Source organism: Halichoerus grypus, chromosome 3 (genome assembly GCF_964656455.1).
Source record: "Halichoerus grypus chromosome 3, mHalGry1.hap1.1, whole genome shotgun sequence".
Lineage (NCBI taxonomy): Eukaryota > Metazoa > Chordata > Mammalia > Carnivora > Phocidae > Halichoerus > Halichoerus grypus.
In genome coordinates, this window is record NC_135714.1 from 110,403,938 (window position 1) to 110,428,125 (window position 24,188).

Sequence of the window (24,188 nt, forward strand, 5' to 3'; positions counted from 1 at the left end):
TGAGTTCCAGTTTTAAAGCATTATGGTCTGAGAATATGCAGGGAATAATCTCAATCTTTTGGTATCGGTTGAGACCTGATTTGTGACCCAGATTGTGGTCTATTCTGGAGAAAGTTCCATGTGTACTCGAGAAGAATGAGTATTCTGTTGTTTTAGGGTGGAATGTTCTGTATATACCTATGAGGTCCATCTGGTCCAGTGTGTCATTCCAAGCTCTTGTTTCTTTGTTGATTTTCTGCTTAGATGATCTGTCTATTGCTGAGAGTGGAGTATTGAGGTGTCCTACAATTAACGTATTATTATCAATATGACTCTTTATTTTGGTTAACAGTTGGCTTATGTAGATGGCTGCTCCCATGTTGGGGGCATAGATATTTACAATTGTTAGATCTTCTTGTTGGATAGACCCTTTAAGAATGATATAATGTCCTTCTGTGTCTCTAACTACAGTCTTTAGCTTAAAATCTAACTTGTCTGATATAAGAATTGCTATCCCAGCTTTCCTTTGAGGTCCGTTGGCATGGAAGATGGATCTCCATCCCTTCACTTTCAGTCTGGATGTATCTTTAGGTTCAAAATGAGTCTCTTTGGACAGCATATGGATGGGTCCTGTCTTTTTATCCAATCTACAACCATGTGCCCTTTTATGGGAGCATTTAGGCTGTTCATGTTGAGAGTGATTATTGAAAGATATGAATTTATTGTCATCATGTTGCCTGTGAATTCCTTGATTCTATAGATCATCTCTGTAAATTTCTGTTCTATATCACTCTTGGGGTCTTTCTCCTTTTATCTTAATATTTCTTGCAGGGCTGGCTTAGTGGTCACATATTCTTTCAGTTTCTGCTGGTCTTGGAAGCTCTGCATCTCTCCATCCATTCTAAATGACAGCCTTGCTGGATAAAGTATTCTTGGCTGCATAGTCTTCTCGTTTAGTACCCTGCATATGTCTTGCCAGCCCTTTCTGGCTTGCTAGATCTCTGTGGATAGGTCTGACATTATTCTGATGTTCCTCCCTCTGTATGTAAGGAATCTCTTCCCCCTAACTGCCCTTAAGATGGTTTCCTTGGTTCTAAGATTTGCGAGTTTTACTGTTACATACCAGGGCATTGGTCTGTTTTCCTTATCTTGGCAGGGGTCCTCTCTGCCTCTAGGACATGAATGTTTGTTTCATTCCCCAGATTAGGGAAGTTCTCAGCTATGATTTGCTCAAATATATCTTCTAGTCCTCTCTCTCTTTCCACCCCCTCAGGGATCCCAATAATCCTGACATTGGAATGTTTCATGGCATCACTTATTTCTCTAATTCTGTTTTCATGGATTTTAAGCTGTTTCTCCCAGGCCTCCTCTTTTTCCTTCTTTTCTATCAATTTGTCTTGTAGATCACTAATTCGTTCTTCTGCTTTGTTTACCATAGCTGTTAAAATATCTAGATTAGATTGGCTCTCATTGATAGCGTTTTTAAGTTCTGCCAGTTCAACTTTCATTTCTTCCCTTAGAGACTCTATGTTGCCATTAATCAATTTCTCCATTATAGCTATCGTCTTCATAACTGTTACCCTGAAGTCCATTTCCGACATCTTGGTTATATCTGTATCCATTTGTAAATCTGTGGCAGAAGTCGCAGTCTCCGAGTCTTTCCTATTTTGGGGGTTCCTCCTCCTAGTCATTCTGTTGAGGGGTGGTTGAGGGAATGTACAGGGTCCAAATTATTGACCACAACCCAAGCAAGATGCACCTGTTTTATAGGGACCTTAGGGCTGTTGGCCTCTTGTTCTCCCAGCCTGTCTTCTGGCAGAGGGGCCCGCCACACTGTTACTCAGGCAACCCTGTTTGGGCAGAGTTGTCTTGCCCCCTCTGGGGGGTATGGGCTCAGCAAAAACTGGTTTTTTGGGGCTTTGGTTCTCTGGCGGCTTTCCCTGGTGGCTTTCCACGTCTCTCCCGAGAGTCAGAGCAGAAGAGACTCTTTCCAACCCTCTGCCTCAGAACAGACAGATTGCAGTCTATTCTTTAGTGACCTCTCCAGGCCACATTATCTCCGTTTCTATCTGTGTTGCTAAAAACTGCAGTGTCCTGGGTTTTGCGCCCCTCAGCTTCTAGGTCCAGGCACGTCTCTGCCCTTTGTGCTTCTAAAACCGCCAGCTGCCCCCAGTTCACACACGCAGCCCCGCCACTCCAGGTTTCAGTCCAGGGGGCTGCCCTAAAGTCCTTTCCCCACCATTACCGGTCTGCGAGTCTATGCCCCGTCCCCAGTGCGGGAGGCTTTCATGTACTGATGTTGCAGGCTCCCGAAGGCTCCTAAGGCTCCCTCTCCCTTCCGTTTATCTTCTGATATCTTCCTGTGGAATCATGGCTCCTCACTTCATACCTCAAAACCAACCGCCTAAGATATTCTGTTTGTAGAGATCCAGATATATCTTCTTACATCTCAGGCTGATTTTGTGGGTGTTCAGAGTGGTCTGGTAGATATCCAGCTCAATTCAGGGGACCGGTTGGAATAGGGTCCCCTACTCCTCCACCATCTTTTCCTCTCCAAAACCTGATTTCTAATGATTTGTTTCTTGGTCACCTCCCCCAATTCCCATTTATCCTTTAAGTGGCAGTCAATGTATTATTCTTAAAGTATAGCTGATTCTATTACAACCTTACTAAAAGACCTGTGATGGCTCACTCCATAGGGCATAAAGTCCAAATTCTTTTTCATGGAATTCAAGGCCATACAAATATCCTTTCCAACCAACTTTTGAGCCTTTGCTAGCCACCTTCCTTCTACCCCAATTTATTTCTTTAGCCTGGTAATGTCCTAAACTTACCCCACCCCATTCCTTTATTCACTCTCTTCCCCTCCTCCAGAGTTCTCCTAATGCTTGATAACTTCTTCCTTTTTCTTTAAGACAAATCACAAACATTATAGTTCCATGAAGCTGCCTTCTTTCTTCCTACTGAGAAACAATCCTTTTCTCCATTATGCTGCAATGGCATTTTGCTTGTTTGTTTTCCATATAACATTTAATACATTCTGGCTTATGATTAATTGTGAATATGTTTGCTCATGTCTCTTGGTATACTATGAACTATATGATACTCACTTTGGGGCTCTGGGTCTGATTAGAAAGGATCCTCATTCACATGGATAGAATTGGAATGGATTAGGATATGCCAGGAGTGACCAGAGGTAGGTGGAATTCATGGGTGAATCCAGGTCATGTCTGAGTACATATATAGAGAGAAGGGCTAGAGGTACAATTGAGTCTGAGAAGTGAATGAAGATCTGAATACAGGGGGAAAAAAAGCCAAGAGGGAATCAGATGTTTGAACAGTTCTGAAAGCAGTGGGTGTTAGGGTGGGAATAATGTAAATGTAAATGATTACAATTCCATGACTATGAACAGAGCTATGATGGCAAGAACTATATTTGGGGTTCTGGTCATCTGGAACATCATCTCTCTGGCTGGCTATAATGAAGAGTTGGGTAAGTCCATGAATATTAGTATTTTGAAGGCAGGGGCCATGTTTTATCCATTTTTGTTATTATCTTTCTCTCCCCCGCCACCATGCCCCTTTAACATAGTGTCTGGATCTTAGCAGGTGCACTAAATATGTTTGTTGAATCCACTGGAAGTCAGCAGATTTTATTTATATAAAAATATTATATGGAATGTGAAAAGATGTGTGTACATAATGATGATATTTTAAGAACAGTTAAAAGATAGCCTGCTGTAAATATTTTTCAAAAGTGCATCCTTTGTATTTTCAGTGTAAGCTGTTGTACCCACCTCAGGTAAACTTGCCTTCAATAATGTCTGCATAATTGGGCTACATTGGGTACCTGATACTTGTGCCCATCAAGTGCTTCTGTGGAGTCTGAGTATTTGAGGATGAGGCGGAGATAAGGAAGTGAATTTGACCACTGTGGTCCTGAACATGTTGATGATGTAGGAAACTTTGCCCATTTCTCAGATGTCTTCACTGATGGCACATTGGAGTTGTATGGGAGAATAAGAATTGCACAGTTCAGTGCTGCCTGAATCAGAATTGCCTGGGGTGGGTCCTGATGAAAATGTCAGTTTCTGAGCCCCCAGCTGTGCTCCTGAATCAGAATTTAAGATGATTTCTGTGAACACTAAAGCTAAGCATCTTTGCCCTGGATCACTGAAGGCACATTAAAATCACTTGAAGAGATTTAAAAGATATTGATACCCTTGTCTTTCCTCTCTCCTTTCTAGGGAGTCTAATTTTAAGGGTCTGGAGTAGAATTTCTAGTGTCAGCAAACCTCAAGCTGTCTTCAGTAACAGCACATCTTGTATGGGCCTTGGAAGCCTACCACATTGATTGATAGGTTAGAAACAGATCATCCTAACTTCATGGGGACATAAAGGACAGACTAGCTAATGTGCTAAGGAGAGCAAACAAGGTGTTAGGAAACTATCAAAGCCTAGTCACTAAGGGTGAAGGCTCTTGAGTCTGAAGGCTGGGTCCCCATAATGGCTCTGGCACTTGTGCTGGCAGGCATCTCTGTGTGCCTTCTGAGGATCATAATAATGCATACCTCAGAGTGTTGTTCTAAGAATTCAAATAAGTTAATATAAGTAACTTAATATAAATAAAGTATTCAAACAAAGTCTGTCTGTGACATTGTAATTTATAAAGAATATATATTTGGTCATTCAGATGACCAAAATATATTTTTCATATATATTTGGTCTTTGTTCACAGTTCCTAGCTCACAGCAACCAAAATCCTTAGAATTTTCTAAGTATTGAGAGTGGTAAATGTATCTTTTGTTATGTGAATGAGGTGACTTTTGGAAGCATCTGAGTCTGGGGGCTGGTTGCCAAGAGAACAAGCCAGATGATTAGAGGGTTGGAACTTCCAGTCCTACCCTTCCACCTTTGGGGAGGGGAAAGAGGCTGGAGGTTGAATCACTTGCCAATGGCCAATGATTTAATCAATCATGCCTATGTAATGAAGCCTCCATAAAACCCCAAAAGGTCTGGGTTCTGAGAGATTCTGGGTTGGTGAACATGTGGAGATTTGGAGAGAATGGCTCATTCTGAGAGAGAGCATGAAAGCTCTGGGCCCTTCCCACTTACATTGTCCTATACATCTCTATCATTAGGCTGTTCCTGAATTATATATATTCTTTTTTAACGAACCAGTGACCTAGTAAGTAAAATGTTTCTCTGAGTTCTTGAGCCACTCTAGCAAATTAATTGAACTCGAGGAGGAGGTCCTGGGAACCTCTGATTTATGGCCAGTTGGTCAGAAGTACAAATGATAACCTGGACTTGCAACTGGCATCTAGAGTGTATGTGTGGGGGGCAGTCTTAAAGGATTGAACCCTTAATCTGTGGAATCTGATGCTATCTCTGGATAGATCAGAATTGAGCTGAGTTCTGACACCTTGAGTATTGCTTGTTGGTACAGTGGGGAGCTCTTTCCCATCATGTTGGAAACTGGGTGCTCAGAATATCAATTTATTGTCATACCATAAGGACTCAATAAATGTTAGCTATTGTTATTATCATCAGTAATTACAAGAAAGAATAATGGCTTCCAAATATGGTTTCCAAAATAGTGACAGGAGGATCTCTTATGATAAAAAGGTGTTAAAGGACTAGAGGTTGTGCATATTTTGTGAGATTCAGTGACAAAGGAGTGAAGGTCGCTGGGATTTTGACTAGGATCATTATGTGGAGCATTTTAACAACTAGATTCTCTAAGCTAAGGAATGAATGACTCTGTAAGGTAATGAATTCTCAGTCTCTGAAAATATTCCAAACAAGTTGGTTGACCATTTATTTGGAACTTTGTAGAAATTAATTCATGTAAAGAGTAGCAATTTGGACTATAAATAAAATTGATAAACCCTGAAAGTGCTTTATAAACTCTAAAAGCACTGAAGTCCAATTAGTTATTATTAGTGCCGTAATTACTTCTAACAGCTAGCTCTTAGAGTCCAGAGTCCTGTGGTTTTATCTTAGTTTTTGGAAATCATTTTGGTCATTCTTCTCCAAATCTTGTTGGAGGAAGCAGTTAAGAGTAATCACTAATAGATGAAGATGCGTAGATGGCTTTAAGGCTTTTGTTTATCATGAAATGTAATTATGACCAGGTTTGAACAGATGTAAAAGTGATCTGCATAAGACATATGCCAAAGGATGCTCAGAAAGTTTATTCTGTTAGGATTAACATTTTTAAAAGTAATGATGTATTTTAAACATGAAATTTTAAGAGCAGAACTCATTTATATGGCAATAAATCACTTTATCAGAGCACTGGAGATTTTAATTAAATAATGTGTTAGATGCAGCACCCCTTGAGTCCCAGCTATTAGACATAGTTATGGCTTTCACCACAGTTTCTTTATCTCAAGTCCCAAATACAAGCAGAATTGTATTAGACCTCTAGTTTTTGTTTGAAATAATATATAAAGGGAAAAATTAAATGGGAATTGAGTTGAATGTGTGTGTGCATATGCTTGTGTGTAATTTTGTGAATATATTATTGCTGTGGATAGAACTGTATCCTCTCCAAATAGGCATGTTGAAGCCCTAACTCCCAATGTGATAGTATTTGGAGATGAGCCCTTTGGGAGGTAATTATGGTTAGATGGGTGTCATAAGGTGGGGGGGGTCCTCGTGTGGGATTAGGGCCTGTTGGCTTGTAAATCAACCCCTCCACACAGAGGGCAAGGAGAGACTGAAGAAAGAGGCAGACTATCCAGACTGGAAGGTAGCAGTTTTAATAAGCAAGGGAACTTATTTATGAGGCTTATCTTAACAGTTTATGTAGGAGATTTAACTAGGTTCAATTATGTAATCAGTCAAGATGGTCTCAGCAACATATAATTTTCTCAAGGTTGCATCTTTGAAGCTGGTTCCTACTGTGGGAATGATAGGCAGAACATATATTCTAAGGACAGGGGAGAGGGTGGGGGCCTTCAGTTGCTCAGGTTCAGCTCATGGGTCAACTGGTGGTCATATCCTCTCAGTGATCTCCTCCAACAATGCCCTTTAAGAAGAGGAAGAGAGAAATCTCATGTTCTCTTTTACACATTGCTTACAAAGAACAAGTTATGTGAGAACACAGGGATGTGATGGTCACTTATAAGCCCAGAGAAGAGACCTCAGAATGAAACCTACCTTGCCAACATCTTGATCTTGGACTTCTAGCTTCCAGACTATGAGAAATAAACTTCTGTTTATTTGTTTAAGCCATCCCATCTGTGGTATTTTATTATGGCAGCCCAGGCTGACTAAAACAATTATCAAATGGTTTATAGATTACAAAGTAATATGTGTTCATTTATTCATTCAGTAATCTTTAGTTGAGTACCTAGCATGCATGAGGTCCTGAAGGATAGAAAGATGGATAAATCACACCTTCTGTCCTTCTGAAATTTATAATGATAGTTGAATAATGTAAATCAGAATAGAGTAGGGGCACCTGGGTGGCTCAGTTGGTTGAGCATCCAGCTCTTGGTTTTGGCTCAGGTCGTCATGGGATCACACCCTCCGTGGGGCTCTGCACTCAGTGTGGAGTCTGCTTCAGATTCTCTCTTCTTCTCTCTCAAATAAATAAATAAAATCTTTAATAAAAAGGCAGAATAGAGTAAATGAGGAGTTGAGGAAGCTATACCTGATTTAATCCTGACTAAGGGATAGTTTTCCTGGAGACTGCAGTATTAGACCAAAGGAAGAATTAGATTTTAGGGAAAATGAGGAGAGAGGCTATTGCAGAGTGAGAGTAAAGGCATAGAGGACTGAAAATGTGTAAGCCTGTTAGAAAACTAGTATAAAGAGGAATGTATATCTGTGATCTAAACTGAGAAGCCTCATTTATTTCTGCAACCTGGCTAGCAAGCTCACACAGTCTAGTGAGAAGTTGAGTGGTAAAGAAATAAAATGATAATTTTCTTGAGTGAAACTGATCTTTTGGGAAACTGATTAAAATATTATTAATGTAGAATTAAATTTTCTTTTAATTTAAAGAGTTACTACGTCTTAAAAAAATCTAACTTCCTAATGGCAGGAAGACTTAAGCTTGCCGCAAACTCACATTTGTGTCTTTATAAGTAGAAGTGAAATATAAAGGGTGAGCTGCAAATCCTAACAATAAGGTAGCTATAATATATTAGGTGGCTCTTCTGGGTGGAATATTTGTAGAGGATGAGTGAAGCAAATTATCTAGGAACTTCAGCTGGGAAGATTGAAATGTTAGTATTGCAACTGGTGGCAGAGTGGAGGTAAGGGTAAGGGAGAGTTAGAGAAGTTCTGTAAGAACAGAGGGAAGTTTAATCAAATGTTTCTCATGCTATTAACACCGATTTCTGCCGAGTCAGTTGTCCCTCTCCCTGTACTCTCAAAGCAGTTTGTCATTCTGATGATGCACTTTCCATATTATTGTCTGTTTGTTTGCCTTGTCTGATTCTCCAGCTAGTACATGAACACCTCGAGGTTGGGACAGTGGTGGTTTTTTTGTAGTTCTAGGACCTAACGTGGAGCCTGGCAGATATTATTTACTTATTTACATATTTGCTGAATGGTGGATAAATTGATGATATGACATAGCTGAAATTTTGCAAAACAAAAATCAATAATACAGGATTATTAAATAGAATTTGAGAGTGGGAGTAGCTAATTTTGGGACTTAAGCAATTGAAGAACATAGATAAAAGCTGCAGATAAACATTAGATTGATTTAGTATTTTTCAAGGGAGGGAGCACCTGCTGAGGGAAGGAGGAAGAATCATTAGTAAAGGACTGTTCTCATGGTCTAAATAATGGAGTGAGCAGGATGAAAAAGACAGGCACACAATGAGCATCAAAACTGGCGTTTGATTAAATACAATAGAAAATCATATTTAAGGTGTAACTTTACAGCATCAAGACTAATTTCCATAAACTACACTAGAAAGCATTATTATTAACTCATGGAAACTTGAGACACAATTTTCTAATAAACTTGCCATTTTCTTGTTGATTCACATCTGAGGATCAGGAGGTGCTCTGAATGTAAGGACCAGCAAGGAAGAAGCCAGGAAGTGCTTACTTACCTACCACCGACTTGTTTTATGAGGGGCCACTGGGGAACCATTCCCATCTGTATGTATATTGCAGTCCTTCAAGGGTATTGATAGACTGAAGTTTTATTCCAATGAAAGGGGCTTGTTCTGCAAAGTGACTGGCTTTATTCCATCAGCTCCTGCAGCATCATATCCCATGCTGAAATCAATCTGCTATGTCAGTTGCCATTCTCCAATTATTTCCTAGCACCTTTTTTCCTCTGTATCTGTTGAGACAAAATCAAAATTTAAAAAAAACATGTAGAATTCATAGCTCATAGTAAAACAGACTGTAAAATGCTGAAAACTGGAAGCTTTTATCTGGCCTGTCAGGAAAAACTCTCCAATTCTAATTTGAATTAGGCCAGAGATGCACAGAATAATTTGAGTAGCTGTTGGTTAATGAGCTGTGGTTTACAGGTTGGGCCTCTGCATGCTTCCCCTGGAGTGCATTGCATGCTAAGTAATCCACTCTCATTATAACCTCAGCCCAAGGAGCAGCCCATTTGGAGGCCATGTAATGATGTGATGTTATATATCACAAAAATTAGAGAGAGGGAACAAGAACTGGTAGGTCATCTTGACTCTCCCCTGCTGGGGCAGGCTTGTTTCCCACACTGTTTCCTTGAGTGCTTTTGTCCAGTCCGGTTTTAAATGACCCAGACAATGGAGCTCAAACCTCTTCCCTTGAGAGGCCATTTGGCAGTCTAATAGGCTTTGCTGTTAGCACACTCTTCCTTGATGTTCAGCCTAAGTTTTCCTTTGCTCAATTTCATCTCATTACTGCTGTTATTCCGCTTTTGTGCACCCCAAACAATTCCTCTTTCTCTTTCATGTTTAGCCTTTCCTTGTGCTTGTAAATGTTTTCCCCATACCTCTTAGTCATTGCCTGGCCACAGAATGTTTGCTACAGTCTTTTAAAACTTTCTACTCTTCCTCCATTCACGTTTGTTAACTCCCCTCTGAGTTCTTCCCTCTTTGATCAAAACTTTCCTGATTTATCAGGGCTGGGAACAGTATACTGTATTTCATGCTAGATGATGCTTCTAAGGGCAACACTGGGGCATTCTTCCCCTGCTCTCTGACAGATGTGTTTGTGTACACAGCCTAAAATTGCATTGCTTCTCTTTGCTGCCAAGCCACACTAAGGAAGTTGAGGCCTGATGTACTATCAGGGCTCACGCTCTGTTGAACAAGAGAAGAGTTACTCACCTGGCAGTGGTGATTTGGCATGTGCATTTGGCCATTTTTCTTTTTGAAAGTCTGATTTAGGCTCTTGGCTTGATTAAAGTTTGATTAAGGACTGAAGAGAAAAACAAATTGCCCAAATAACAACATTAAAAATAATAATACCTTGTACTTCGAAGCAGAACATTCATTTTTTTCTTTTTTTTCCTTTTTACCCTATAATTGTAATGTGATGATGGTAAAGTGAATAAGCTCTAACTTTACCTGTTCTCCTTCATGAAAGGAATTAAACACAGGGTGTTACAAAAGATATTTTTTTCCTTAAGAACATTACAGTTTCCCAGTTAGAAGGGATTAGTAAATGAGAGAAACAGAAATGAGAATTTATTAAACCTCACCTTCCTCTTGCTCCTCAGAGATGAATTCACATATATGTGAAGGCCAGACTCTAACTGAAAAGAGTCTCTGAAATATTTTGCTTCAATTATATTTCATGAAATGCAAATATATGTTCAATAAAATAATACTACAACATAATTTGACAGATATTGTGTGGATGTGTTAGCTGTCTGTATTATTTACTCCAGTAATCCTAGTATAATGAAGCAAGAGCTATTTTTTTATTTATTGCTATTCGTGATTCTACTTGTTTGCCTCGAAATATAGTCGACCTCATTTGTTTAGAATGAGTCAACTGATTTTGGGGGTTGCATTTAGGTTGGTTCCTATACAGTCTGCAATGATGTGGCATCACTTGAAACACTGGTCAGCAGAAATCTTATAGTTTTTTTCCTCCTGATTTAACTTAGCTTACCATGCAGACAGGTGAATGTTGGGATGGCGCTACAATCCTCTGCAGAGGTATGCTATAGTAAGAATTGCTACAAGCCAGGAAGTTTGACTAATAGTGAAAGCTACCATCCATGTGCCAGGCTACATTTTTTGATTTGTAGGAAAAATGTTTATTTGTAATATGATTAACATGTGACCCTGGGTTATCTACTATGTAGTATTTGACCAGTCATATGATATTGAGGTTCACGGGTACTGTGCTGGTCACTCTTGGCTTTGTGGGAAAAGGGTAAGCTTTAAGCTTGGCCCATAGGGAGATTAAAATTTCTTGTTAGAGACAGGACTATACATGGAAAATTAGGAAACTATCAATGGTAGTAAATCTAATGTTCTACAAATTCATGCTTTTATATGTTAAGTAATATAGGAGAGCCTGAAAGTGTAATGGTGAGGACAGTGAGAGTTCTTGGGATACAGGCTTAATAGCTATAATGAGCATTTACTGAATGCTTGCTACCTTTCAGGAATAGTGCTAAGTTCTACTGATGGATTATCTCTTTTAATCTTTGCTAAAAAAAAAATCTCGCCTTTTTACTGATGAGTCTCAGAGAGGTTGAGGAACTTGACTATCACACAGGTATTAAGTAGTGGACTTAATATTCTGAGCTTTTTGAATGCAGAGCTTATGGTATTAATTGCTATAAAAGAAGAATTTGAACTTAGCCTGGAGGTGTGGATATTAGTCACAGTTCGAGTGAGGATTTTATGATATTGGCATCTGACCAAGAAATCTCATAATACTTGACTTCTTCCTCAAACCCACAGCTACTTCTTTGCTGATGAGATTCCCAAGGAGAGATGAACACAAGAAATAATGGCACATAGTAAATGAAGTACCACTCTGCCAGCAGTTTAGGGTTCTGCAAATGACCCAGGAGAAATGTAGATCTTTCTCTGTTTCCAAATCTTAACCCCACCTGGACACAAAGAATGTCAGATTCCCTGACAACATTTATGGCAAGAAGAGGGACAGAGATGGCTAGGTTTATCCGAGGACACAGGTTCTGGCTCCGCGTAACTCTGTGGAGTACAGGGCATTGGAGAGTACCAGAGAGAGAAGCTACACCAACATATATGACCCACTAATGCCCTGTCACCCCAAACACTGTGGTTCAATTATATCTATGGAAAATGATTCCACTCAGATTAATATTCAAGAGAGAGAAGAGGTGTAAAGACCTTTTCCTTTTTCTTTTTCTTTTTTTCTTTTTTTAAAAGATTTTATTTATTTATTTGATAGAGAGAGAGACAGCGAGAGAGGGAACACAAGCAGGGGGAGTGGGAGAGGGAGAAGCAGGCCTCCCGCTGAGCAGGGAGCCTGATGCGGGGCTCGATCCCAGGACTCTGGGATCATGACTCGAGCCGAAGGCAGACGCTTAACGACTGAGCCAGCCAGGCGCCCCGACCTTTTCCTTTTTCATTACACTCATGACAATAAAGAGGAAGAGAAGGAACCAGGCATCCCATGATAGGGGAGAAGTGTGACCATCACCTACATTAGAGATGGGAGAGTCTTTCATTTTCTGAATATACAGATTTTGATGGGCCACTGAGTCATCTGAATGAGGTATATGGATGAGTGGACCTACATAGGTGAGGAGCCAGGGCTTGAGATGCAGGTTTGGTAGTCATTTGCATTGAAATGTCAGGAAAGAACAGAGGGCAAATAGACTGAATCTTCAAGAGAACTCACTGGAAAGGGGTCATTAGTAGGAAGACAGTCCAGTAAAAGGAATAGAGTAAAAATGGCAGTAGAAGGTGACGGGGCAGATGGGGAACAGAGCGGTAACTCTGAAAAGAGGAGAATTTCAAGTAGATTCTAATTATCTGTACCAACAGTTTAGAGAGACCTAAAGGGATATAATTTCTAAAAGGACTTTTAATCAAAAGGGAGTTAATAATGACCTTTGAGAAAATAGTTTCAGTAGAATGGAGGGAATGGAAATTTAAATTATGGGTGTCTAGGAGGGAATTGTTAATAAAAAATAGAAGTTATAGAATACATATATCTCAATTGTGGAGGAAGAGTAAGATAGCTACAAGAGGGAAGCAAGACTCAAGATTATTATTATTTGTATGAAAGAGAGGTAGGGGAGAGCAAAATGGTGAACTGATTATGAGTTACAGTGATGCTTATCACTACCTGATATTCTTGTTTGTTTGCTTATCTATTAGACAATTTATTGCCTGTCACCTCCAGCTAGAATGTAAGATTCAGTAGGCTGGGGATCTTGTTCACCATGATCAAAGGGTAATATTTCCACTGGAATGTAAGCTCTATGACGCTTTGTCTCTTTTGTTCTTTGATAGATTCCCAATACCCCAAACAGTGCCTATCTCACTGTAAGTGTTCAATAAATATTTGTTTAATAAATGAATAATTTAATGAATTACTTCCTATTGTCTACAGTAGTGCTTAGCACACAATGGGTGCTCAAATACCCACATTCATTATTTAATAAATTAATGGTGAATTAGAGATGAATAAGGCAGTGATAAGACTCAGCAGAAGCTAAATGGCATATATTTGTAGTGGGTAAAGGTAGCATGTTCTGTTTTTTCCTTTAGAAGTGCTTGGTGGCCAAAAGTAATGGAATAATATTATTAATAAGAAAAAAAAATAATGTCTTTTGTGACTCCACTGTATTTTAAGGTCGCTTCTAAGTGATTTCTGTATTGTAACTTGTTTAATTCTCACAGCAGCCATATGGTGAGCACCATTATCATCCTCATTGTTGTACCAGGAAGAAACTGGAGCACAGAGAGGGTTAGCAGAAAAGATGGTCGAGATAAATCAGGATTTGGAATTATAACTTGTATAAATTGTAACAGATTGGGGTGACAAATTTTAGTATAATGGTGAAGACAACATTAAAATGGCTTCCTCTGAGGTTCAATATGATGTGGAGCCCAGTGTAATCAGGAGATGAGCATTCAGAACTAGGTGAGAAAGAGGGATGATGAATGGCTTGGTGAAAATAATGGAATAATAATATCAGACTCAAAAGGTATCTTAGAGATCATTCAGCAGAATTCCCTTATCTTACAAAAATACTTTGACTAACCTTTAACTGAAATTTTGCATTTCCTCAGTTTAAGAAGGTAGGTCACAAATCATAGTTTTATAATAGTACCTATAATTTTGTTACCTACAGAAATCACAGGTATTTTCAGATAGTTATTATCATAGCAGATATTTTGAAGTATCATTTATAATCATCTCTACCTCAAAATTAGTCCTTTTAAGACCTACCAGTAAATCATTTTATTCATTGAATTGATATAGATATTATTATATCATAATTCTGTTTTTCAAATATTTGATGACTGTATTTCAGTGTAATTGGCTTTCTTTGTATTCCTATTATTTTATTTTATACATTTAAATGCATTCTTCTGAGAAGGATTTTACAGGCTTCATCAGACTGTCAAAGGGTCTATGGTCTAAAATGATTACCTCCGAGAAAACAAAACAAAACAAAACAAAAACTGAGGCGTGGAGGTCTTATGGTACCAAACATCTTATGGCTAATTGGTGTTACATCTGAAGCCAGAACCCAGATCTCCTCTAACTTCTAATCCAGCAAGGCTCTCACCACTACCATACTGGTACATTTTGGTATGGAGGAGAATGAGAATACTTTCAGAAATAGAGGAGATCTGGAGGTGTTATGGACTGGATGTGTGCCCCCCAAATTCACATATTGAAGTCCTAACTCCTAATGTGATAGTAATAGGGGGTGGGGCCTTTGGTTGGTAATTAGGTCATGATGGTGGAGCCCTCATAAATGAGATTAGTGGACTTATAAAAGAGACACCAGAGACCTCCTTTGCTCTTTCTGTCTAGGAAGACACAGGAAGAAGATGGCTGTCTATGAACCAGGAAGAGTGTCCTCACCAGACTCTGAATCTACCAGTGCCTTGATCTTGGACTTTACAGCCTCCAGAACCGTGAGAAATAAATGTTTGTTCTTTAAGCCACTCACTCTATGGCATTTTTGTATAGCAGCCCAAGCAGACTAAGACAGAGTGCATATGGAATGGTTAGAGATGGGCAATTTCTTATTTCATCTCCTTCAACTCTCTTTTACATGTATGTTGAGTAAAGAGAAAGTAAACCCTTCAATTTAATGTAGTGGAGAGAATTTTGTGAGCAAACTCTGTTTGGGATAGTACATAAACTCTGTTTATGTATAGTATTTGATGAATTATATTTCTTTTATTTCATTATTAATTCCCAACTTATCTGCTCAACCTCACCAAAGCTTGAATCCGAACCCAGTCTGTCTTGGATTCTGGCATTTCCTCCTGCTGTGTTATGCTTTTGTAAATCTATCAAATTTTTCCAGAGATGTTTTACTATTATAACTTTCCCACTTTGGACACTGTTTCTACGGAAAGCTTTCCAATCTTCTTTGTCTTCCTGGAGAGGAAGTACTTGGATATTTCAAGGGAAAATGAATTGGGCGATAGGAACAAAGGAAGTGCTAGAAGAAGAGAAGGAAAAGGAGAGGGTTATTGGGGACATTGGTCTGGAATGCAAAAGGAATTCAATAGGGTACAACCAAAGGATCTAGCTGATGGCTTAGGTGGGTATTGGGTTAAGGATATAGTGGCATAGTTAAAAGATTTGCTCAGGAAAGTTTTTGTGAAGAATGGTGAAGGGAGAAGCTTTGAGGAGTACTTTAGTGAATAGGTGAGCATGATGGATAGGTCAGGTGTCCTGAAGGAAGATAGGAGGATGGAACTAACCTTGACTGGGGTTTCTATCATGTGGCAGACATGTATACACTCAACATATTATCTCATGTAATCTTTAGGTGTAGGATAGTTGTGATCTCCATTTTACATATGAGGAAGATTAGATGCATAAAATCAAATGACTGACTTATCTAGTGTTACAGGGTTGGGAATTGAGATTTCAACTCAAATTTAATTTATACCAAATCCCTTGTGTTTTTCTGTGTGCCTTGATGCTTTCCAAAGAATAAGGAAACATTGAGATGTCTAGGAAGTAGGACACAGTGAGATCTGTATGGGAATGCATGCATAGATTGGTAATACAGTCTGGGAAGTCTGCCCGAGAAAAAGGCAGAGAGAGGATTAGAGGTATTGTTTCTTTTCCTTTCAGGTGTCTGTTATTGACTATTCCTCCATGTAAGATATGGGTTTCTTTTGGAATGAAAATGACTACATTCCTATATTACAGTAACATAATATAACAGCCCTCTAAATAGTTTGCTAATAAAACAACAATGCATTGCCGATGTCTTTGCTTCTGGAGATTTTTATTGTAGTATCCTGCTAAGAGTGAACTTTGTTTGAACTGCAATGAACAAACTATTTGGGAAACAGATTTTTTTTATATAGTGCATAAGAATAAACTGTCCTAACTACCAAGTTACAATATCACATAAGCCTGAAGAAAGATTGTCTCATTGCTAAGGATGATATGCAGCCTTTGAACAGACCGGGACTGAAAGAGAAAAGTGTCAGTCCATTGAAACAGAAGATACTGGCTAGAAATACTTGCAAAATATTAGATGTTGAGGGACACCTTGGTGGCTCAGTTGGTTAAGCATCCGACTCTTGATTTTAGCTCAGATCATGATCTCAGGGTCATGAGATCAAGCCCCATGAGGGCTCATGCTGGGCATGGAGCTTGCTACAAGATTCTCTCCATCTCTCTCTACCACCGCCCCCCACCTGGATCATACACACTCTCTGTCTCTAAAAAAATAAAAATTAGATGTTGAATACTTCTAGAAGATATATATCCATTTGCCATTCCTCAAAAAGCAGACATTTAAAAAGCAGCTCTGAAATTTTTCTCTCTGATTGATCTTACAGAAAAATAGCATACTTCCCAAGTTAGATTCTAATATATCTGTCATATTACATCAAGAAATCAAATTTCCTTAATAAAAACAAAAAGCCAGAAATAGTGTAGTTTTTTTTTTTTAGATTTCACTTTTATTTTGTAGTCAACAGTTAAAAAGTTAAGGAAATAGAAATTAAAATTTTGAGAATGAAAAATTTGTATAAGTAATAAGTTCAGTTTGTCAAAAATGCTTATCATTTTTCATTTATTCAATAAGCACAGTAAATATAATCAGTAAAAACTTTAGTCATACAAAGGATTTTTGTACATGTCTATGTGGAATGAGAACCAACAATTTAATTCCGTTAAGTGATCTTCTTAAGTTTACCTCTGTGTGTGTGTGTGTGTGTGTGTGTGTGCGCACGCGTGTGTGTGAGACCTCTCTTTCCCTCAAATATCTCAAAGCAAGGTATTTTTCTCCCCATTCGGTGCTCTGGGCAATCTACATATCACGTGTGCTTTAGTAAAACAGGTTTTCTGTTTTTATTTCTTCTTGGATGAACATTTGGCTCTCCTGTTCATTCATCTTTCTTATTTGTTTGTTTATATGTGTCAGATAACTAAAGGTATAGAAAAACGATATTTTCTGCTCTTTGCAATTTTTCTGGGATGCCAGGTTCTGTGAGAGTCCTGGCTTATTAATGTACCTGACTTTTTCAGCATTTATCACAAATGTAAATGAACAGTCTATGGTGTAGCCTGTTTTCAGGATTGCTCTGATGATTACGTTGCTATGGTGATAACAGAGCATACAGGTTCATGAGATAGTATTAGTAATGCAGCAGCTTGAAACTTAATCAGTGCACTGCGACTTTTCCCCCATATTTCAATATCAGTTCGGCAAATTGAATTCCAGGCAGTTGTCAGTCCAATGTATTCCCTGTGGTTTCTCCTCTGCAAAATTGCCTCTTTATTCTATACACTGATGATCATGGAGTAATTGAAATCTGCAGCTGTTTGTCATGCTATTTATACAACTCTGTCTTGTAGCCAGCAACCTTTGTATGGTGTGCACTGCAGGTAACAATTAGATCTGGAAACCTTTTCTTCGCTGAACAAGTGAATGATTGTTTTCCCCCAATACTCCTGATTTCGGATACTTTATGTGATACCTTGTTTTGTGAGGGAAAGTTCAACCAAGGTTTAATCACAGTCTATTAGGGCAGCATGCCGGGCGGGGCTTTGCATTCTTTGCTTCCAATGACTGTGAGACAACTGGAGTGTTGAGAACAAGGGCTCACTTCTCAGGGAAGGTGCCCCCCCCCCCCCCGCCCTCCGCCCGATCCCTGACAATCTGCTCTTCAGCCGTGTCAGAAACAGGACCCTCCAGCTTCTAGTGGCCTCGAAACATTTGCAACAATAGATGTGAAAACACAATTCAGTGTGGAAAAGAAAGCAACAATTGGGACATGTGGCATGGCTGGGGCATGAAATAATGCTTTCTCTTTAGGTTGCTTTGTAACTCGGGAACTTAAGCCTTTTGCTCTTTCCCAGTGAACTATTCCATTATCAAGTCTCCCTATAGCCCTTTTGGGGTTGTTTAGAGGGTCACTATATGATTTTTTTTTTTTCTGAATGTGAACTCCAAGGGAACATAAACAGAGCTTTATTTGGAGCCCAGCAGGCAGAAAGTGTCCCTTCTCTCCTCCTTGTAATATGTGCTGACAGAAGAGGGATGCTGTGGTCTTCCCCACCCAGCTGAAGGTGGATGATTTCATGTTATGTGTTCCCCTCGCCAAGAAGGTGGGCATGATAGTATGGGATGGGAATGGGGGATTTTCTGTTTTTACAAAATGAATTAAAGAAATGACTGGAGTAAAATCAGATCTTTAGAGATCGGAAGGGATTTGGTGTTTCCTGTCTCCCCACGACCCATCAATAGTCTTCTCCAGTACATTCTGTCCTTTTCCTAGCATTGACTGAGGACCACAATTACCTGCTTTCCTGCTAAGCCTCTTCCCTGCTGTGTGCATTCTTCTCTCCTCCTCCCTCCAGCTCTGGACACTCCTCCCCAGGGCTATTATGGTATTCAGACACTGACATTGTCTAGGGGTTCTTTGTACAGTTTAGAAGTTACTGAAGGTCAGTCTGTGAACAATCGTTTTATAGTTGTTGTGGAATACCAACTGGGTATAGAAAAGAAAGTTGCTGGAGAACTCTTAATAGAATAATCAGAACAAACATGGATTGCATCTCTACCTTCTATAGCCAATGCAAATATGAGAGCTAAGTTTTGCACTATTTTGAAATATCAGGGTTTTTTCCCCCCTTATATTTATCAAGAAAGTTGACAGTGCTCTGACTTAGCTAGCTATCACCTTCCAGCCAGCATGTATACCATACGATACTGACCTCTTCACAACACATGACTTTATGTGTTGCCAGTGACAAGGCTGAAGATTACTGGCTATTGGGGGATTGATGGTAGCCAGTGATCTCGGGCATCTGTCTTAAGCATCACTTAGATTTATCCTTTCTTTATTTTCCTCATCATAAATATCCCCCACCCCCAATCCCTTTCAATGACACTTTAGTTCAAATGCCAGTGAAACAAATTTCAAGGGCAGAGTTGTAACTAAGGCAGAGGGCACAACAATTTAGAGGATACCCAAATTTAAAATAATGTTTAAAAAGATTGTTACATTTACATGTTTACAGCATGTGCACTCCTTCAGCATTACAGGAACAACTGATCTTAATACCTACTTAGCAAGAATGATCGGCTGAAACAGGAGGCTACCAGATGGTTCAGCATTGTTAATAATGCCCCTCTGGGAGCTGCATCATGAATCACAAAGTTGAGGGCAAACTTTAAGGCTCCAGGTGGCAAAATTAAAACAAGAGATTGTTTCAATTTTTAATTTTTTTTTAAAAGAAAGGAATGAATACTAAAATGCAAAGTGGTAGCACTCTTGCTCTATGCTCATTGTTACTCAGTTATACAGAATTTGCTGTAACTTGACTTGCTGTAAAAAACCCCAAGTTGTTTAAATATGTCAGGCCATGGGTTTTTTCTTTCTTTTGAATTTTTTCATTTTGAATTATTTTCTTTTCTTGCTTTCTTGTGTTAAGATTATCTTGTTACAACAAAATTACATGCTGATGATACTAGGAAATCTGTATGGTTATCACCCTGGGTTTATGTTCTTTTTTTTTTTCCCTTTAGGAACTGACTAGACCAGGAATAAATAAATTAATTCCTAGCCCACCTTGGGTCCCAGAGTCATTGAATTGATTTAAATGTATGCATACTCTTAAAATTATTCTCAGTGGCCTCATGGGCGAGTATGAAAACATTGCCTGGCCAAAACAGCTTGTGGATTTTCATTACTTGTGGGCCCAGATCACATTTCTCTGAGCCCCTGTCCATTCCACCCACATGGAACTCATCCCCCTCCAAGTTCCCCAGGCTATTTTTGGGAGCCCCTGAGTAGGTGCCTCATGCATATACACAATCCAATATACTCTTCTGTTCTCAGGTCATGGGGCCTCTGAAAGCCTCACCTTGGTACTGCTAACAGTATTCACTTTTTGTGTCTTTGGATGGTCCCAAAGCTCCAGTACTCAGAAAGGCAGGGATGAGGAGAATTTTCTTTTCAGCTCTATGCTATATTTGGTCATTTAGGCTCCCAGGTAGCTCTATTTGTACCAAAATTTAATTATTAACTACAACTTTTGAGTGCTTGTTATGTATTATTGCTTTGTTTGTTTTTTTTTTTTTTTGGTCTTACAAAAGCTTTAATAAATAGTTTCATCAGTGCCAGGCCATCCATCTTTCACCAACTTCTCAACTTCTCATGAAATTCATCTGTCAGTCATCTATCTCACCCCATAGATATTCAGATCTTCTACAGGATGATGGAGGGGAACTTTCAACACTCCATTTCCTAAAACAACCCAATCTTCCTGATGTGATTATCTTCTCTCCAAAACAGTCTATTTTGTTTTTCTTTTTTTGAACTCTCTTCTGTGCTCACTAGGCCAGGTAGTATTTTCTTCTTGAGATTAAAGTAACCTGAATACCTCAAGTCCAGAATAGGTGCTTTGCTTTGTGTTTTGCACAATTGAAAATGAGTAGTTATTCTTAAGAAATGCCTGTTCAAAAGGTAAATTCAAACTTCTTGCAGAAAAGAGAACTGCTTGAACCTTTGATTTTTAGTTTTTCTGGGTTCTTCCTTCCCTATCGAGACACAAAGACTTCTGGGCCAAGCCTAAGTCACGGCTTGAGCTCTCAGAAATCTGTGCTGTCCCATCCTTCAGCGGGATCTGGAAGAAAGTTGCATCTCTCAAGCATATATCCCAAGAATGGGATCTTAGTCTTGAGATGTAGAAAGATCAAGGTATCTCTACTTTTCTTACTCCTGTGTGTGTGTGTGTGTGTGTGTGTGTGTGTGCATGCGTGTGTGCATGCTCATGCACACGTTTCCCAGGTAAATCAGAGACAATGTCATCACTGGGCAAATGAAGTTGATTCTGTTTTCACAGCCACACAAAAGACAACAGACTCTGCATACTGGTCATGAGGTTATATAAAATAGATTGGCAATCCCAGTAAAAGTCTTGGGACATTTGGTTTTACCACTGGAACTCAGACACAGTATGTGGGCTTGTGTGACCCTGGCCTTCACTCATTCACTCACCCATTCACTCACTGAATACCTGTCTTATACTACATACCAGGCACTAGCGAGGACAGCCAAGAGCAAAATAGTAAAAAATTCCTGTTCTCGTGGGGCTTTATAGTCTAGTCAGACAATAAACAGAATACGTAAGCAAATTATGTAGTGCTAAGGAGATGATAAGTGCTAAGGAGAACAATAAAGCAGGGATGGGAATATGTAGCGTTGTAGTGGAGATGGGTTGTAATTTTAAATGGGTGATCATCAGGGCCATGTCTGAGCAAAGATCTAAAGAAGGTGAGCCATGATGCTATCTGAGGGAAGAAAGCATGTGGAGGGACAGCAACGGTGGAGGCTGTGGGGTGGGAGTGAGCCTGGCATGGAGAAGAGGCCAGTGTGACTGGTACCGGCTAAGTGTGGAAAGTCAGTGGGAGAGAAAACAAGAAAGGTCCCTATGGGGCGAGGTTGTGGAGGGCTTCCAGAGGACTTCCAGGGACTTCCAGGACTCTGAGGGAGGTGGAAAGCAACTGGAAGAATGGAGTTGCATTTCCTGAGGTGGGGAGGCTGTAGGAGAGGCAGATTTGGGGTGGGGAGTGGTGAACAGGAGCTTGGCTTTGGCCATATTAAGTTTGAGGTGTCTGTTAGACCTCCAGGTAAAGATGCTGAACAGGCGGTTATAGACACAAATCTGGAGCCCAGGGGAGATAGCAGGGTTGAAGAAATAAAATGGCGTCACCAGCACAAGGATGTTTAGAGCCATGAGGTCAGATGAGATTCATAAGGGCAGCACTAAGGCCCACCTGGAGTCAGTGTTGACTACTTTGAAGTGAGACCAGCAGCATGGCTGAATGTCTACCCCCAGCTGTGTTCACCTGCCGGCATGTAGGCCCAGAGTTCACAGAGTTAGATTTAATCAAGGCTGGAGTTTTACCAGGACAGTAAGACAAAGCAAGAGGGAACAAAGGAGGAGAGACTCTGCAGAGAAGTGATTATAATAATGAATGATGGAATTTATTTGGTGTGGAGGGTAATGAGGATATAAAGGGATGAATTCAAGGAAAAGTGGTAGAATCAATGGGTTATATGTCCTGGTGGTGTAGAAGAATTGTAGGAGCTGGGGTTCTCTGAGGAATAAGCTGGAAAGAAAAGAGGGAGAGAATTGGGGATCCGGGTATTTTAACAGGGGCTATGGAAGTGTTGGAGTTATTTGTGATGAGAGAATTTATGTCTATCATTTCAGGGTGGGTCATGACCCGTGTCAACTACTGTGAAAAAGGTTTAGTGGGTCAAGATCAGCATTATTAAAATAAAACAAGGTAGAATGGAAAATTAGAGTGTGTTAGAAGTAACAAGGACAAGTATTGCTTTGTGGCATGTTTTTTCAGTTATATATATATATGTATATGTATATATATGTATATAATATATATTACATATGTTCATATAAATTATGTATATAAACAGGTCTTTTTATAATGGATCATAGTACACAATGCATTTCATAATTTAGAGCAAGGTCAGGAAGCTTAGAAAACACTGTAGGGTTTGTTCATGGGAATGAGTAGCTGAAGATAAGGTTATTGGAGGTGTTTTTGTGTCTTGAACAGTCTAGAAAAAGCCAGCTAATTCCTCAGCCTCTGGTATGTAGTGAAAGTTCATATGCAACCATGCCCAAACCAATGACTCACTTATGAGAGACTCAAGTCAAATTTGAAAGTCTTCTTCACAATTTAATACTATTAAAGCTATTCTTTTCTTTTTCTGTCTCTTACAAGTACGGATTCCTTTAAAAACTAGGTAAAAAGCTAGCCCTGTTATGATCCTATATCCAAATAAGGTCACATTCTGAGGTACTGGTGTTAGGTCATTAGGTCTTTAACATATCTTTTGAGGGGACATAGTTCACCTCTAACAGTGAGCATTTGGGAAGCCATGAGGAGTTCTAGCTGACAGAAACCTAGTATGGAGGATTGGGGGCTTCCATGGCTGGTGTGTTATTGGCAGGACCTAGAGAGCACTAGTTGGTTGTGTAGATGACCCATAAATCAACTTGGTCATGGATGCTTCTGTTTTAAAGTTCACAGTTATACTGGGTGGAAATAAACAAATAGGAGAATTTAATATGTAAAGGAATTATATTCACATCTATAAAACTTTCATTTGAACCATGTCTGAAACAGTATCATTCCTTCTCTAAGGATCTAACCATATCATCATCAGAGTGAACTGCAATTTCAGGGAAAGACGGCTTCATGTGAATTAGGGCAAAGGGTGGTGTGTTACATAACACCTGGTGAATTACTGAATGAGGTGCACAAAGACTGCTGGTTGTCAGCTGGAGTCTACTCTCTGTACGCAGCTCCTTGGCACTGGGCAGGAGAGTGAGCAGCTAGGAGCAGGGGTGAGCTTTGAAGCAAATTGCTTTTTCTACAAATGTTCTTTTCTTTCCAAGCTCACTTCAGTGCAGATGTGTCTCCTGAATAAATAAATTTCAAGGACCAATTTATAATCTTGGATTCATTCTGTGGATGCTGTGCTAGTCATTGTCAGCAGCAAATGTGGGGACTGGAAGGCACCAGG